Raw genomic sequence first — 13,082 nt, forward strand, 5'->3', positions numbered from 1 at the left:
TTTCATTCTTGATAAAATCACCTTAGAGAAAATGCATTTTTCGGCAAATTTTAGAATATGGTTATGTTATTTGGAACAATTCGACAATACCCTTGGTAAACAGGCTAGAAAATGTTCAGATAGAAGCCATGTGGATTGTGACGGGAGATACCAAATTAACATCTATCAATAAACTTTATGAGGAAAGGAGATGTGATCAATTTTCTGGACAGAAGGGAAAACATAGACTCATATTATTATATAAGATTATTAACAAGGAAACTCCAGAGTTTTTGCAATTCTTAATTCCAAACTCGGTTGATTCCTTGCATGAACATTATACTAGACAATCACAACATATTTTAGAAATTCGCACGAGAACTAACTTGTACTCTCAATACTTTCTGCCAGCAACAGTTAAACTGTGAAACAAACTTCCCCAGAATATCAAGAGTTCTAGCTCCACTAATATTTTTGAATATAAGATTGAGGAACATTTGATAAAATGCCCGAATCTCCATTTTATTGGTACACGACTAGGGCAAACTGTCAAACTGCCAATTAACACTCAACGAACATCTGTTCAGTCGTAACCTTGTTAATTCCCCTAATTGCATCTGTGGTCATGTCGAATCAAATTCATTTTATTTGCTCTTTTATTCCAAATATGCTGTATTACGAAATGAAAGCATATTTTCTGTGGCACTTGATGTACCTATTACTGTAAATGTATTGTATGACTCAAATATTCTAAATGCTGAACAAACTGTTGAAGGTTTTCTTAAAGTTCAGAAGTTTATTATCAAAAGTAATAATAAAAGGTTTATAAATGCTTGACTTGTACTGCATCTCATCACTAATTTTGCGATTTCATTTTTGTTTTTCTATTCGTTCGTCTTGTTTACTAGTCAGTAGTCGTTGTACTTTATCAAAATGTGGAATTGAAAATTGCATTCTACATTCTGAACACCGATCCCTTACGAACAAAACCTTTCACACAAAAAGTCATGATGACTTTTGTTGCAAATTGACAAACTTAATTTACTGATTAGAATACCGGTACCACTTATGTGGTCTGGTATATTTCAGTGAAACACAAGAACAATTAAACAAATGAATGTTCGGTCATCGTTCGGGAATCAATATTCCCAAATGTTTATCAACATTTTAATCAACAAGAGCATTCTATCCTCACTCTAAAAGTTTGTATTCTTGAGAAAAAAATACCATCTAGCGAACAGTCCTGTCCTAAGTAAAAGCTATCAATGTAAAATTATTAACGAAAAAAATCGAAGATATTTAATTTTGAATGAGCGGTATTGAAAACAAACAAATATACAAGATATATGATATACGTTTTCTGACTGGTTTTAGTAAAAGTATATCTCAAAGAATAATCAAGGGAACCAAGGTTATAGCGGTAAGCAAACTAATGTAATCCGGGGACAAAGACTAGACAAAGTAAATGATGCAAATTAGCAACACGGACTTTACTAAAAACTGGTAGATTAAGCGTCTTCTGCTTTTCTAGAAACAACCGCCTATTTGTTCATAAAAAGTCATGTCCGGGGTAAACAAAAGAGGGAAGGGAAACTATGACACGTTGAACAAATCAGTTTTCATGGTGCAGATGGATACACCATAGCAATCCACGAGTTCATGATGACGACCATAGTAGTGATAACTTCAATCTTGTAGCAACATAACCCTGTTCCAGAAGCCTATTTGTTAGAATCCTTACGCGATACAAAATGTGTGCTTAGTTTCGGCAAGTTTTGGCATAACGTATGAGTTGTGATATGAACAATCCATACGCAGGTGTTGAAGGAATTTTGCTACAGATGGAAAGAAAGTTGACAATACTGAATGAAAGGACAGTTTGTCGTAAAGTTTAGTCAATATTTTTTCTTTACCATCGATTTCTTAGTGTAGGTCAAGATATGAGGCTTACTTCAACTTGTCTATAGTATCCTTTATCTCAAGTTCTTTGGAGTAGATGCAATATATCAAATCCCCGAAATTAAGATCATTTAATGATTACTTCTTCATCTATATAGCTGAAACTGAAATTAAAGGATCTACCAAAACGATATTCTTTATAGCTAAACGATGTTCTTTTTTTCGGATCAGATCAGCTATAAAATACAGCCTCATGGGTCACAATTTGTTCCCATTGGAATACCGATCGTTTGTTAAAAAACACGTCCACCACACTGGACAAATATGCTATCGATAACATATTCCAGCATTTTGTAAACTTCTGTATATATGGAAGATTAGTTTGGAATTATTTCTTAGAACGAACAAAGAACGATGTATTTGTATCTAGGCGTACCATATTTCTTTGGAAAAACACTGATGTAGAATGTGTTTATTTTTACGATGTTCAAAATCACAATGGAACTCACCTTAAACTAGAACCTTTACGTTATACGAATAAAGCAGGGCAGATAAAGGAACTTCTTCATGCCACATGACTAAGAAGAGATGGCACACATTATATAAATAATACTGGTGTCATATAGCATCTATTAAAGACACAGTATTGCTCTCAGTTGACCTGCGTTGTTATGAAAAAAATGTAAAAAAAAAAAACATCAAACATCTACAATTTCATTGCTACATATAAACATTGTAATAAATCTAATTTTACTCCATTTAATTTCATTTATTCCACTTAATGAGGTCACAAAATATTTTTGGTACTAGCACTTAATGGGATAGAACCAAAAACAAATTGAGTGTTGATTTCCTGTAGATAAACTGTTCTTTGTATATTTTCATCGCAAATAAGATATTTGTGTTTCAATGACCTGATGATTATGGTATACATGTCGTTCTTTATTTACAAAACAGGATGTTTAGTGCATAACATTGTTCATAAAAATAATTGATGAATTGTTATTTCCAGGAATTCACAAAAATAATGAACTTTTTTTTTCAATTTTTATCCCATGATCGGATGTCTGCGTTTTAAAAAAAAAGTATTATGAAACACAATCTGTACGTCCTTGTTTCTAAAAATAATCCATATTCAAGGAAATGTGGACACAAGTTGATTGTTGGATTTTGATCTTAAATTTTACAAAGTCATGGCTCACAACACAAACGTTGTATTAAATTATCATCTGTCTGCATCTGTAATTCATTATTTTTAAATATATTGAGATGATGTAGAATGATTGCATCATTTATTTGAAACAATGTATACACAAAAAACGTAAAATTAAACGAAATAAATATCGAAACAAAGAAACAATGAAAATCCATATGTAAAAAATAATGTATATGTATAAAGGATATTTTGCGTAGTTTACGTTTACAACTTATCGAGATTATCCCGACAAATCCAACAAAGTGAACACAATCTCACTTTCAGTTGATCATTTATTCAAGTGCAAAAAATTCTGACTATTTCAAACTAATCAAACCATGTTCTGTCACTTTAAATGAATTACAGACGAACTTCAATCGCTCGAACTCGGATGGCTCGAATAATCGGGATTTTTTGGACACAATTCAAAATACCAAACTTTTTTGCTACATAATTAATATATAATTTCTAACTATAAAGTCGAACCTCGATCGGCAACGAAAAAAATTCCGGTAATATATGAACTTCACATTTTCGAACTCCCCATTACTCGAACAAATTTCAATGGTCCCTTGGAGTTCGAGCTCCAAAGGTTTGAATGCATTTGACTGTAAGGATGGTTAAGTACATTGTACTTTATCAGAAAGTGGAATTAAAAATTGCAAAACATGCAACATTCTAATAACACTCTTTCTTCTCGATCAAACCTCACACACAAGAAATAATGATGGCCTAAGTTGCAAAGCGGCAAACTTAATCAATCTACGGATTATATCGCAATTTCTGCGCTCTGGAATATGTCCGTGAAACACAAGAACGATTAAACAAACGAAAGTACAGTCATGGTTCGGGAATTTATACAACCAAATTCCCGACAGTAAAAAATCATTTTAATTAACAGGATCATTCCATCCTCTCTGAGAAAGTTCGTATTCTTGAAAAAATGTACCATTCAACGAATAGTCCTGTCGTAAGTAAAAGCTATCACAGGGAAAGAGAGGAATATTGGAAAGCAAACTAGGTACTGTAACACCTTACGGGTACAATGACAACAGCAAAGAGTAATCAAGGGAACCAAGATTATAGCGGTAATCGAAAGAAGGTAATCCAGGGACAAAGACCAACCATGGAAAAAAAGACATACACAATAAATAACATAAAGTACACATAAAGTAAAAACCAATATGAATAACTCGGAATCCACTAAAAACTGGGAGCTTGGACAAGTTACACCGGTAGGATACGCGTCCTCTGCTTTTCTAGAAACCCCCGCGCTTTGTTCATAAAAAGCCATGTCCGGGTTAGACGAAAGAGGAGAGGAAAACTATGAAAAAATCATGTTTTCATGGCGCAGATGGATACACCGAGGCGATCCACGAGTTCATGATGACGACCATAAAACAGCCATAGTGATTACTTCAATCTTGTAGCAACATAACACTGTTCCAGAAGCCTATTTGTTAGAAATCTAGCGCGATACAAAAAAGTCTGCGTAGTTTCGGTAAGCTCTTGCATAACGCATGAGTTATGAACAATCCATACGCTTGTGAGGACGGGATTTTGCCAAGTTGACAATTCTAAATGAAAAGTCACCACGTTTGTCGTACAGTTAGAGGGAACTGAAATGAAAGGATCTACCTAAACGATATTCTTTCTTTCGGATTAGATCAGCTATAGAATCAGCCTCATGAGAGTAATGGAATGGGTCAGCAAGTAGAGGAGCACAATTTGTTCTCATTGGAATGCCGACCGTTTGTTGGAAAACGCATCCACCACACTGGACAAATATGTTGTGGATTGAAAATTCCAGCTTTTTGTAAACATCATCTTCTGTATATTTGGAAGTTGATTTGAAATTACTTTTCACAAAGTATGAGGAATCTCTACCAAGAACTATGGGAAACCTTTCTAAGCAAGATAACAATAGCATAAAAATGGGATGAATTTAAATAACACAAATTCAAGACAGATAAGGATTCACGGCCATTGCCACTATACATCACTCAAGATGCATGATGTTTGCATAGATAGTCTTCTTCCTTTCATGCAAACTCATTTTGACTTCATCATTTTCGAACAAGACTATATTCTACAGCTCTTACTCTATTACACTTCGTTTACAAGACAAGTCTTCACACTCCTTTTTCTGAACCTGCCTCATCATTATACAGACTAGTAGCCATCATTTTGTTTCAACAGACATGTTAAACCAGTTTTTGTAAAAGGTCAAGATGAAGAAAAACGATCATTTCTTCCACTACCGTTGTCAACAAAGGTATAGATTCAATTAATTTGACAAACACCCTCAATAACAAAAACGACACTAGGAAAATTCCAAAGACAAATCAATATTGATTTCATATTACCATACTTCACCTACTGCATCCAATATTTCAATTTTAAAAGACTATTGGAAGACTTCGAGATTGAGGACTTCAAGGTTTAACCACCTGACAGTTCTCATAAAAAAACTCTCTATTCAAATATGGTCCTGTCGGTCACGTCATTGCAGGATATTTAAACATCATCGAAAACAAAACTCTCCGTAAGGTCTTTTCTGAAAGTGCCGTGAACCACACTTCATAAATTGGAGTTACAACTTAAAAGTTCGTATGAAAGCCGTGAAGGACTACGCAAAAAAATAGACAAAACGCGCACAAGAAGACATTGAAGTTCTGCCAAAGTGGCTAAGGCTGTGAGGTCTTTAATTTGAAACATATGAAAGATTTAAGTAGGTCAATAATTATCCATGTTACATCAGTTTTCAAAGACCCGATGTAGCAAAAAACATTGCCTACTATACATGACGAATATGTATACTAGCAGACTATGCCTAAAACAACATCGTTTTGTCACTAAAACGTATTACATCTAATGTTTTTATCAGAGGTAGACGTAGAAAATAATAGCAGAAATAGAGAACAACCGCATTTTGACATTTCTCGACGTATCGGGACGTAGATATAAGGGGGGGGCGATTCTTATTCAAAAGAAATTTCATGACAAAACAGGTGTTTGGCAAATTGAATTACATTACTTATGCAGTAACTTTATTTCTTCATTTATTTTACTTGCCTAACACTACAAACTTGTCTCACAAAATGGTTTAATAAGCAGAATTTGGTCGCATTGTCAAAAGGCCGGATAACGTTTAAATACGTTCTCATACGTGCTTGATTGATTGATTGTTGGGGTTTAACGTCCAAGCAGCAATATTTCAGCTATATTCAGACGATGAACATGAAATGGATGATAAAATGAACATGAAATGATGATGAAATGAAAAAAGGATGGGGCACAAGAATAATAGGATCGACAAATTTTGATTGCCACTAGAAAAGGGAGGGATGGGTAGGGTCGGGCAATGTAGCCTCCTGTGGCGGAGCGCAGAGGTTCCTACACCTATCGAATACCACAGCGGGTTCTTTAACGTGGGAGGAACGTGACATTTTTCCGAACACGGTGCACCACTATGGTTTACAGTCAGGTTTTCCGTATTATATCCTGACAACCCCAGCATGTAACACGCCAGGGGTACCCCATTTCACCACTTGGAGAAAACATCCCAGTTGCCAACGGTGTCAAATTGAATTCACTTTTGTTCAAATATATCAAGTTAAACTCGAACTGGATTGATTAAAAATTGTGTTACCCGTACTAATTTTTTGCCGATACCCAAATAATATGTTCACAAATATTCATTTTTACAGAACGTAAAGATTTTTTTAAGTGATTAGGATATGTAGTATTTAAGATAAATTAATTCCACATGGTGAAATTTCATAAATATTTCCGATATTTCTTTTATCGCTTTTTGTTTATCTCATTTCTACTTGAACTTAATGCATTCTGAAATTATTCAGTGTTTGAAAACTAAAATTAACGTTATAATAATATACTGAATGATGTAGTGCAGGTTCAAATTAGAAGCTGTAGAGACTTAATTCCGCAGTGTACCTAGCGGGGGTATCCGTACCTCCAAAAAACAGATACGACATTGTGTAGAAGTAAAATAAATAAGGTCATCCTGCATGAGCTATAGTGAAGTACTAACCTCAAAAGGTCAACTTTGTATAATTTGAAAAAAAAAATGTTAACCAATATATTTATTCATCTTTGTTTCCAATTGTAAGAGTTTTAATGACATTTGTGAAGGGTCCACGTCTTAACATTGCGATAATGGCAAAATTTTAACAAAAAATGAACTGATTACTTTATATGCAACTTTAACATACTGTTCAACAGATTGAAATGATTGAGATTATCAACAAAGTAGGTCGATGTTCAACATTTTTAAAACGAAAATTCAGTCTAATTCTCACAGCGTTTATCTTTCAATAACGGAAACAGCACACACTTCAAAACTGTTACATGTAGACGAATAAAAGAAATAATTAGCAGTCAAGCTTAGAGATGTGCAAAGGGCATGGACATGTGTTTATCTTTGCAATCTGTTCAATTAGGTCTAAAAACAAATCGTTTATCATACATGTATAGGGGCACTTTTGGCGGGAAAAATTGTCCATACTTTTTTTCCCTTTAAAACCAAGTAAATTATATTTTCCCATGACCGGAGTCAATTGGATACAGGCCTACAGCGGCAGTCGTTCGTTTCTTCTCTTAATAACCGCTGCAGACAGGCCTTTCACAATTCTCGAAAATAATTCGAGCATTCACTTTTTCCCGACTTCGCATTTTCCTAGAAGGCTGGCTGAAGCGTCAAGAGTGAGTTTCGAACGTCAGATGCTGTTTCAGATTTGTGTCAATTAAAGCTCGTATTACTGTAGGATGTGATTAAGAACCAAATAAACAAGTTAGGAAAAAAAACACCATTGTATCCAATCTATGCATGAATCACTTACTTTGCATGATTCTTACATGGACAGATCCCTAACTACATCAAATAAGAAATCTTTATTCATTAAAGATTCACAAAAGGGGACGTCCCTATGATTCTGTAAAACGTGGGGTATTCTTTTAAAATATACGTGTACTATTCCTATTCTAATGTGTCAATTAATTACAATAGCAAAATATAAAGTTACTACCCACGAAATAAAGGCCCCTCTATAATATTGACATTTATCTACAGCTTTGTTTTATCTCCATTTAAAATCAACGGCATTTCTTTTTTTTCAAAATTTCGTTTGAAAGATGTGCATTTTAATAATATAGTAATTATTTTGAAGTAATAATAACACGATCATCCATTCGAAAGCAATATTTTAATTTAGAAATAAAGTTGTGAGAATATCATTCCGTGCATACTAATTTTGATTGCTCACAGCAAGCGAATCCTTTTTATCATGGTTGAATGAGTTATGTGGTAATAGGTAGTCAAATTTTAATAGGTATGCGTCGAGTAATGTTAAAATGCGGTTTGTTCTCTAATAAGACATATACTGCTGCCACACTCTCCAAAGAAGAGATAATGGAAAACCATAAATCTGTGCTATCCAGTTTTGGTCTCTCTACCAACGAAGATGATTGTAATATACCATCTCTATACTTGATTCCTTAACTCCGCAAGAATCCATACAAACAAAAGCTAAATAGCTGGATCTGCAAAATGTACCACCAAACCTCTTTCAAAACTTTTAACATCTATACTCATAGCTGTCAAAGAAAGTGTCCAGTCCTACAATGACAGTTAATCCCGTAGTGGTATTAATTCAATGCGAATCCTGAAAAATTTCAAAGACCTTCTGGGAACCCTCAATTCAATATTATTATCAGAATACGATAACATTAAAATCTAAGATTTTTCAACGCTTAATACTTCTATTTCCATACTCAGTTAAAATCCCGACTCAAAAACATTATTCTTCGTTGTTACTCTAAAAAGGTACTCCTAGATACAAATATATAGTTCTTGATAGAGATTCCTCATACTTTGTAAAATTAATTCGAAATCATCTCCTAAATATACCGAAGGTGTTTCAAAATGTTGGAATTTGTTATCGATAACACAATTGTCCAGTGTGGCGGACGCGTTTTTCTACAAACGGTCGGCACTCCAATGGGAACAAATTGTGCTCCTCTACTTACTGACCGTTTCCTTTACTTTTATAAAGCTGACCTTATAGATGGTCTGATCCAAAAGAAGGAACATCATTCAGCTAGATCCTTTAATCTCAGATTCCTCTATATAAATGACGTACTATTTTTAAAAAATCCTGGTTTCGGTGGATTTGTTACATCACATCTACCCAAAAGAACTTGAGATGAAGGATATCACAGACACAGTGAAGTCAGCCTCATATCTTGACATATGCCTAGAGACCAATTGTACAGGAAAACTATTGACCACACTATACTTCAAACGCGATGACTTTTCATTTCGGATAGTCAACTTTCCGCTCATCTTTTTAGCACTGCGTATGGAGTTTCCATATCACAACTCATAAGTTATACTAGAGCTTGCTGTAACTATGCAGAATTTTAGTATCGCGCTTACAATTAAGCTTCTTTAATAAGGTTATGTTGCTACAAGATTAAAGTCATCACTACAGAAGTTTTATGGTCGTTACCATGATATCGTGTATTCGTCTGCACCATGAAAACTGATTGGTTCAACTTGTCATAGTTTTCCTTTTCCCTTTCGTCTACCCTGGACTTGATTTTGTTATGAGTAACTCGGCGGGTATTTCTAGAAAAGCAGAGGATGCTTACCCTACCGGTGCACCTGGTCCTTGCTCCTAGTTTTTAGTGAAGTCCGAGTTGATTTGTTACATTTGTTAATTTTTGTGTATTATGTTATTTTATTATTTTATGTTCTTTGTTGTGTTTGTCTGTTTTCCATGTCTAGTCTTTGTCCGTGGACAATTGCATGTGTTTAAAGTAAGTAATTTATATTTGATGCGGATGTTAAAAATGTAAATAAACTGAATATAATTGATAATATGTTAATTAATTTACTTTAACATGGAGTATATGAATTACTGTAGTCCAAAAGAAACAAATTTCACCTAATATTTTAGATGAAAAACCAAATTTGTAGCAGTATTATCATTGAATGCAAGAAAGCGGAAAGGAATGAGGTTCGTTTGCGAACACGTAGTTTATCATAGACTACAATTATAACATGGATGAAGTGATAGTGAAGAAAAAAATAAAGTTAATCAATTTACATATTGTAGTTTTTATATTTCTTTACTCTGTTTTGTTAAACATGTTCAGTTTTCAAATGTTGAAATGTGTTACAGTATGTAGCAGAAAACAACTAGCACTATGAACAAAAATAAGAACTGTCTGTCCAGTGACAGTGATTTTACTACTGTCTCGAACTGTAAATTCCTGTCAAATTACTATGCAAGAACTATAAAATACTATTATCATTTGGTACAGGTCATGACAGTATATAACAGTCCTTACACTCCAACTATTATGAAGTATCTATCACTTGAACATTCGAAGGAAAAGATAGTTTTTACTTGTATTCATGTGAAGGTCTGTTATGGATCATTATAGGCGTTAACAATATTTCCTCGACTATAATGAACTGTACCGAATTGTTTTAGTTCATGATTATCGGCGACAATATTTGCTACACCTATTAAGTACTGTCCCTCACTGTAAGAGGTCGTGATAGGTAATTGCAAATTTAGAGTAGTCTATTATGAACTGCCATGATTTTTTTACAGATCATAATAGGTAATGGCAATTTGAGTTGATCTATTATGAACTGTATTGCCCCGTTACAGGCCATGAAAGGCGATGACAATATTCTTTTGATCTGTTGTGCACTGTTGTAGCTTGTTACAAATCGGGACAGACTTTAACAATTTTATTAGATCTGCAATTGTCTGTGACGATTTTTAACAGAAATTCTTCGAAATTAATAGGTGTAACATAATCCGAAATATATGATTATATTATATCAAGGTTGTTTTAGTCAACTATACAAATCCTTGGCTACGAGTATATAAATACAAATTTATCCATTAGTTCTCTTTAAATGTTTGGAGTTTTTTTAGGCAAAATGCAAAGGGTGAAAATTTGAAGGTGAAAATAATACGTGAGAAACATTCTTTTCTTATATTATAATGTTAGAAAAAAATGTATTATTTAGATGTTCTTTTTTTCAGAACGGATGGCAGTACTTGTATTAATCATGACTGTAGTGCACGCCCATGGGTTCCACTCGCGTTTATCGGGAATAGCCGCAATACATGTGATAAGGTTTAAATAAGGTCTAAAATTTATCATGATTATTTTATAATGTTTTGGGGTATTCTGGTATTTTCTAGATAGATAGATAGACATACGCACAAGTCCAAACTACACCCCAACTCTAGGATCGTTGCGAGGTTGCAAATTTGGTCGCTCCCTCCGCGGGATTCGAACCCCTTCTCTTCTCTGACATCTATGGCACCTCCGTATGCACTAAGTCCAAAGCTCTAGACCACTCGGCCAACTAGGCTATAAAATATGGCTTTCGTTAACCGAGTGATACTTCCTCATAAGTAAATCTAGAGCGCAAACATTAGCATATGATGTAACTGAATAGGACAACCTCTGATGGTATCAAGTAAAATAATAGATGATCTGTAACAGTATACAAATACAGCCACACCAAGTATATAATACATAAAAGAAGTATCATGGGGTGAAGCAACTCTACCATCTTACTTGCTAGTACATTACTATGTAGATACATAACACATACATTTTCTTATCATTGTTTATATTGCTAGTGTTTTTTTAATTTTGGCGTATTTCAATCATCCCATTACTTATCTTCGTACTTTTTTGCCGATATTATACTACGTAACTATTAATATCATTTAGCACGCCAGATAAGAATCATGCAAAATGTGATTCGTGTTTGGTGTTCATTAATTCGTCTCTTTTCTATTTCGACAAAAATCGCATTTACCCTTCCACTAACATAATGATTTCAGCTTTGTTTAAAAACGTCAAAACTGTACAAAAGTAACCAAGATCCTAGCGAAAATCGAAAGAATAAAAATAATTTCCTATGACAAAAGACCAGACATGCATGGAAAACAGACATACACAACAATATTACTGAACACAAAATAACCAAAATAATACATACAAAGTAACAAAAGTAACTCGGACTCCACTAAAAACTGGGAACATGGACCAAAAGTTTACAAAAAAGTGTTTTGACTTTCCGCACGAAATTGCTTTGTGTACTTCATTCGTTCTATTGATTTGTTTAGGTTAAGAGGGGCGAGAATAATTATATAATAAATTATTAAAACCTAATATGCACTTGGACTTAAATTTAAAATAGCATACACCTTTCAAGACGAAACAGAACAAATATTGGCGACAATTACAAGTTAACAAGGTTTTAAAGTAAAAAAAAAGTATTGAGTTGAAATATTTTTCAGACACAACACACTGTATTAGCATCTTATATTGTCATTCTAATTATTGTACTTTATTAACCGACTTACAATTATATGTATAGAAATGCCCATCCTTTATGAACCGAAAATTTCGACAACCGGTCATTACGAACCGGAAATTCCTATAGCTTGTCATTACGAAGTCACAGCCATGCCTTACGAATTTCAAAACTGGCCATTATGAACTAAATCAAAATGGCGTACATTTCTTAAAATAAGTGACAACTTTAATTACGAGTGGCCTAATAATTCAATTACTTAGATTAGGATATTTAAACTTGCTGGAAGATGGTACTGGGCCTACGTATATTGAATTTATTAGGTATGTTTAATCTTGAGCTTGATTATTGAAAAGGCAACAAAAATGAAATCTCGAAGCGGCAGCACACACTTTTCTATACAGAATTGCTAAATAAAGCGACTTTCGTGTTTAGTGATTTTCAAAAAAGAAATGTGCAGTCAAAACATGAAAAACTTAAGTCTTGTGCTCAGTTTGAGACAGTAACTCCAAGCAACTATTGTGAATAGATAATTTAAACTGGTTATATCATGTTTATCCAGTTACCAAGAACGGAATATTACAATTGTCAGTATTTTTTTTATTTTCTTAAATTGTGTTTAGATTACTC

The sequence above is a fragment of the Perna viridis genome, chromosome 5, assembly GCF_037379345.1.
Source record: "Perna viridis isolate PV_CMFRI_1.1 ecotype Kerala chromosome 5, ASM3737934v1, whole genome shotgun sequence".
NCBI classification, from domain to species: domain Eukaryota; kingdom Metazoa; phylum Mollusca; class Bivalvia; order Mytilida; family Mytilidae; genus Perna; species Perna viridis.